The following is a 7,176-nucleotide window of genomic DNA, read 5'->3' as shown; positions in this document are numbered from 1 at the left end:
TAACAATAAGAATAATTTAGGGAGTAATGAAAAAATAACGAGAAAGTGGGTTGCATGTTTTAACGCGCTTAGCGCTAGTAATATTCAAAAGAAGTAGGCGTCTACCTCCTTGAGAACGTTAAACACTGGCGAGGCACTATATTAGCACACAAGAGCCCAAAAGTAGATGAACTATATGCAACACAGTAGACTAGACGTGTTGATTATAAACTAATAGGTCTTGAATTATAGAGATATTATGCAACGCGTGAGGGTTTATTACCGCCGTGTCATAATTCCCGCGAAATTATTAAGGAAGGAAGCCTCTGTCTCGCAGTATAAGAAAGCTTAGGTATGTTATCTACTCGAGATTTAAGACCACAGGTTAAATATATTATTATTCCCTAATTTATTCGTTATCGCCCGAAAATATTCCTCTACTTGCCATTTAAATTAAATGGATAACTTTTTTTAATTAATTTAGATTTAGATCCGAGGAATCCAAGCGATCCCTCAAGACATTTCTGATCGAGGAATGCTCTAAGAAATGAACCTCCCAGGTCCTTGATCTTGAGCCTTCATATTCCGAGGAACTCCATTATTAATCGGATATTAGCTATGATTAAAATATTTTGGACTCTGATGCATGAGAGATATTTTATTGATGAATACGTTTTAAGGGTGAGATGTAGATAAAGTTTTTAGTTATTATTTTTTAAGTAGTATTTTTGATATTAAAAAGAAAAAAATTCAATTTTATCAACAAAAAAATAATTTATTTATTCTAGAAAAATTTTTTAATTTATTATTTATTAATAAAAATCAATAAATATTTGTTAAAAATTAAAAAATTTGTTAATCAGTACATAAAAAATTATTTACTCTGTCTAAGATTCGAACCCTGGACCTTAAAATCTTTACTAAAGTTAAGTACTTTAATTTTAGAATTCTAACTGCGAGAATCGTAGCCACCTAGCGGAATTTTTCGGCGTTTTTTAATAAATTTATTTATTTAAGCTTTAAAGCTTAAATAAATGAATTTATGTGAATTGTCAAAATATTTTACATATAAAAATAGTAAAATTATCAAAAAAATAAGTTACTTTTTCTAAAGTTACTTCAGTGCTCCAAATTTACAATTAATAAATATTAATCAATTTTCTTTAATTGAAAATTTGTTAGTTGTAAATAAATTATTTTTTAAATTGATAAATATTTATTAAATTATAAATTAACTTATTTATTAAATAATAAATTAACTAATAAAAATCTTGTGTATCTTATTTTCAATTTTGACTCCATTAAAAAGTCACAAAAAATTAATTAGTAAAAAAAATTAATTTTTAAATTAATTATTGTAGAACTTTATTTGTTATTTTTATTTTTGAATTTCTATAAATAAAAATTACAATACAAAAAAGTTTTTTTTTCTTTTTTCTTTAAATTATTTTTTAAATAAAATAAAATGAAAATTTTTTACAACTAATAAATTTGAAAAAATAAATTTTTTATTAAAAAAAAAACTATTTTTGAGTTTTATCATGATTTTATTAGAACAAAATTTTTTTTAAATAATTTTCTTGATAAATTTTTTTTTTTAAATTATTTTTTCACAAAAAAAAATTAATTTTGACTTCAAATTTATTAATTTTTTTTAAGAAACAAAATTTTGAAGTCAAAATTAATTTTTTTTTGTAAAAAAAAAATTTTTTTAATTAATTTTTTTATTCGAAAAAAATTTTTGTTTCAAAAAAATTTTTTTTAACAAAAAAAAAAATTTTAATAATTTTTTTGATAAATTTTTTTATTTAAGAAGTTTTTTTTTACAAAAAAAAAATTAATTTTGAATTCAAATTTATTAAAAAGTCTAAAATCAAAATTCTTCACTTAATGTATTAAAAAAAAAATCATTGACTTTTTTTTAAATAAAATGTTAATTAAAAAAAAAAATAAATTGCAGCAGTCGAAAGTGATGCTGGATTTTATCATATTTTGATTAAGCTGACCAAAAAATCAAAAATATTAATTGTTCTGTTAATCTAGACCAGCTATATATCTAATTTCGTGGATGAAAAGTTAAAATTGATGATTACCGTGACGATGATTGAGACAGTCACCATTCGACAATGACTTATTTATTGGCGCAATTATATCACCGCATTAGTTATGCTAATTGCGGTGAGAGGGAACGAAGATAATAAATTCCAATAAAATTGCCGGAGCGATTATTATTAATCGGATATTTATCTGTGCCACCGCACGGATAATATGGTAGTTGGTTTGGCGCCCAACGTCGACAATTATTAACTGCAAACACAATTCAATATTATTATTTTTGAGCTTACAATTAATAATGAATTTCCATAACCCTGTTCTTATTTTTTCCTCGGCATATTTTAATATCCGACATTCTGGAAGTAGGTGTAGTTTGTGTACTGGTACGAGCAATGCATAAATTAACCGGCGAAACTCGTTAAGGAAATAACTGCGTTCTAAAGACGTCCGAAATAAATCATTGTTCGAATAATAAGACGATAATCCGACGGGGGTTTTATCAACTACGTCAATAATTTTAAACTTTTGTCATTGTCACCACATTGATAGAAGAATTTAGTTCTATTTAATAAAATTTTGTAATACTAAATTATTTATTAAAGCCCATTACTAAATAAATATTTAGTATTTTACAAATGATTTATTGCTTCGCAATAAATCGTTTATTTGTTAAACAAATTAATTTTTTAACTAATTTTACCGTATAACCTAACTTTTAACTCAAAATTAATCAAAATAATTAAAATAAATAATTTTAAGTAAAAATATAAGATATAAAGAAAATAATCTCATTAAATTATCATTTTTTATTTGAGACATTTAGAAAATTTTTAATTAAACAACTTTTTAACATATCAATAATAGACTAATTGAACAAATTTAAACTAAACTCCACTGAGAAATTACATATAAGCCATTTGGGAGGATGTGTGTCTTCAAAGAGAAGATAAATCTCCCAAAATCGAGCTCATTAAAATTAAGTCAGTTAATAGGTTATGTCAGACATTGGAATTAAAGCATCGCCATCTAGCGGCAATACTTACCAAACAAATATTTAGTAACTACTACTAAATATTATAGGGACCGAGCGTCTAGACTGTCACGCCAACTGGTGATAGAAATTGTAAGCTAATGGGCAAAAATTTTAAACTCTTACATGTGATTTAATGTTGATTTATTTTTTATTTAAATAAATTAATAAATTGTTCGAAATTTTTTCAACTATAGAGTTTTGATATATCACGACATATATAAATATATCAAGTCAGAACCGTCAAATTGACAAACTTGTGAAATTTTATTATTTTTCGCTCAGTACTAGTGGTACTCCAGAGAAAAATGACAGGCATATGACGTGTTTAGAGGCAGAATTGAACTTTGGAGGCTATGTTTACATAGCTATTTGACTTAATAATGCTGAATTTCTTTTAACACATTTAATATACATGGCCTAAAGTTTTTTTTTAACTTTCTGAATTATTTTTGCTTCAAATACGACCGATTAATACTGGTAAAAAAGTTTATTGTATTATTTTCTCTATTACTAAGTAAAAAAACACATAAGCTATTGTAATACTTTTTGTCCATTTAGTGCTTTTGTTAAACACCAGGGCGCGCCACTTCCGACTGATGTGCTGCCTCTACAGTTAGTGCTCGGTCCCTATTTGGTGGAAACAAATATTTATTTTGAATAATAAGGCTTTGTTTATATTAATATAATTTATTTAGAATAAAAAAATAATTTATTAAACTGTAACAAATAATATTGATGGGTAAAAAATCTATTTTTCTCCCAAATAAATGACTAAAAATTTTAACCTCATCTACTTTATCCATTTATATAACTCATTATCATCATTATCATTAATGTTATTATTTCTTTCAAACTCGCTGGTGGAACTTTAGACTTTACAATTGAAAAATAATTATTACCAAATGCAAAATTAAATTGATACATCCTCATTTTGCTGGCATGAATTTTTTTTTAACACAGTGTAATAATAAAATTTAATTTTAAAATTGTATCAAGAAAAATTGTTGAACCAAGTACCAAATATTTAGTAATAAATACTAAATCATTGATTAAAGTCCATTGCCACCAAATAAATATTTAGTATTTAACAAATGATTTATTGCTTCGCAATAAATCGTTTATTTGTTAAACAAATTAATTTTTTAACTAATTTTACCGTAAAACCTAACTTTTAACTCAAAATAAATCAAAATAATTAAAATAAATAATTTTAAATAAAAATATAAGATATAAAGAAAATAATCTCATTCAATTATCATTTTTTATTTGAGACATTTAGAAAATTTTTAATTAAACAACTTTTTAACATATCAATAATAGACTAATTGAACAAATTTAAACTAAACTCCACTGAGAAATTACATATAAGCCATTTGGGAGGATGTGTGTTTTCAAAGAGAAGATAAATCTCCCAAAATCGAGCTCAATAAAATTAAGTCAGTTAATAGGTTATGTCAGACATTGGAATTAAAGCATCGCCATCTAGCGGCAATACTTACCAAACAAATATTTAGTAACTACTTCTAAATATTATTTGGTGGAAACAAATATTTATTTTGATATAATAAGGCTTTGTTTATATTAATATAATTTATTTAGAATAAAAAAATAATTTATTAAACTGTAACAAATAATATTGATGGGTAAAAAATATTTTTTTCTCCCAAATGAATGAATAAAAATTTTGTTACTAAATCAGTTTATTACTCCGTACTAAATCCTTCTATCAGTGCAGAAATTTTAAAATAATTGATTCAAATTTTAAATATTACAGCGAAAATATTGGTCATTAATTTTTTGAATAAAAATTGTTCAATATTTAATTTTATAAAAAAAATGTAGTGATTTTTTAAAAAAACCAAAATTTTCAGTGTAATTCTAAAATTAAGATTTATAATTAAAAATTAAAATTATTTTGTAATAATTATAAATGTTTCTTCTAAAATATTAATATTGATGGGTAAAAAAAATATTAAAAATATTATTTGTTACAATTTAATAAATTATTTTTTTATTCTAAATAAACTATATTAATAGAAACAAAGCCTTAATACATAAAAATAACGAAGTTTTGATATTATAACTAAAATATTAATTCTATAGAAAATTTTTTTAAACAAAAGTTGAAAATTTAATTTTATAAAAAAAATGTCTATGTTATTTCCTTAGGATCAATAATTTCATCATAATTTCAAAAGTAACATTTATAATTATTACAAAAAAATTTTAACCTTTCATTAAGAATCTCAATTTCGGAATTACACTGAAAATTTTGGTTTTTTTTAAAAATCACTACATTTTTTTTATAAAATTAAATATTGAACAATTTTTATTCAAAAAATTAATGACCAATATTTTCGCTGTAATATTAAAAATTTAAACCAATTATTTTAAAATTTCTGCACTGATAGAAGGATTCAGTACGGAGTAATAAACTAATTTAGTAACTATCTAAGAACGGATTTCATGAAATTCCACCCACAAGGGGGGTTGCGGGGGTGTTCACGAAGAAAAATTCATATTTTTCAATTATGGCTTTTAATAGTTCAAAACTTGGTCAGAATGTTTCAAATTACATTTAGAAATTTTTTAAAAACGAATTCTGTGACATTCTACCCCCCTGGCGTGCCCGTGCGTGGGCGTCAAATTAAGAAAAAATTCGTAAATTTCAATCTATAGCTATTAATACTTTGAAACATGGCCAGAATGCTTTTTTGGCGTTTTTGAGCTGTTAAGAATAAATTTCATTAAATTCTACCCCCACATGTCCGTGCGTGGGCGTAAAATTAAAAGAAATTGTACCTTTTAATCTATAGCAGCTAAAGGATTGAAACTTGGCCAGATTGATTTTTTTGGAGTTTTTGAGCTATAAAGAATGAATTTTATGAAATGCCACCCTCACAAATCCTTGCGTGGGCGTTAATTAAAAAATTATAAAATTCAATTCCTAAAGGATAATAAGAAGGCATTAAATATAAAAAAAATTAAAAATTTTTATATAAGGTAAAAGCCCTAATAGATGATCATGTACCATTATATGATCACTCTATGTATTTGTATACCTATATTGGTGAATATAGATATACAAATACACGTATATTGTACGCCACGCGAAGCGGGCGGGTAACGGCTAGTTTTATATATTTTTGTAAAGAAAAAAACAAATTTTTTTTTCTTAATAGTCTTATGAACGTGGACTTGGCGCGATTTTTTTACAGTGAAACTGTTTTTGTTCGGATTTTAGTATTTTTTGTAATTATAATAAAAATTTACAATTGGTACCAACTTGATTAAATCTCGTGTTGGTTGCATTTTTTATAGCAAACTATCCCCTTGAAACTACACGGAAAGAAAATTGAAGGAGTTTTTACTGTTTAACTATTGTAATTTTTACTAAATAAAATAGTAACGGTGGGCTATACTTCTCATTTAGTAATTTTTACGATCTATTATTGTAAATTTTATCCACCAAATAAGACTAGCAAGAGTCTTAAAAAGTCGAATACTATAGAGCAAATTATACAATATGTGTTTGTGAACTTTACAATTCAACTATTGTAAAAATTCACAGTTGGTTTTTTTAAAACAAATATTACGGAGGGAGAGAGATAGAAGGTTGGACTAATTGGTACCTGTACAGTAATCGAAAAAAGAAACCGGCATTTTCGTCCTATCTGGGAATCGAACCCAGAACTCTGTGTTGGCAGCCAGAGACTCTCCCTCTACGCTATCTGAGGTAAACTAAGACACATACCCTTTAACATTTACATAAACTCGGAGTCTAGCGCTGTGCACGGCCATCACTCACACTAATTGAGAAACATTCCAATTCAACTATTGTAAAATTTGCTATAGTTCTATTGGAAAGATACAGAGGCAGCACTGGAAATTTTCATCTCTTACTTTTTACAATAGTAATATCGTATTTTTTCATGAATAAATAGTATTTTTTCTTCTAAAATATTTGACAATTAATAGTAATAAAAGTATAGTCCAGCTTTACAATAGTTATATCGTAAATTTTCCCAGAAATTTTTTCCCGTGTACAGTTTATGTAAAAATAATTCCAGCGCACCCTGGCGGGTGTAGATGCAAGCTGTGAAATATCT

Source organism: Cotesia glomerata, linkage group LG8, assembly GCF_020080835.1.
Source record: "Cotesia glomerata isolate CgM1 linkage group LG8, MPM_Cglom_v2.3, whole genome shotgun sequence".
NCBI classification, from domain to species: Eukaryota; Metazoa; Arthropoda; class Insecta; order Hymenoptera; family Braconidae; genus Cotesia; species Cotesia glomerata.
This window is presented reverse-complemented; position numbering follows the sequence as displayed.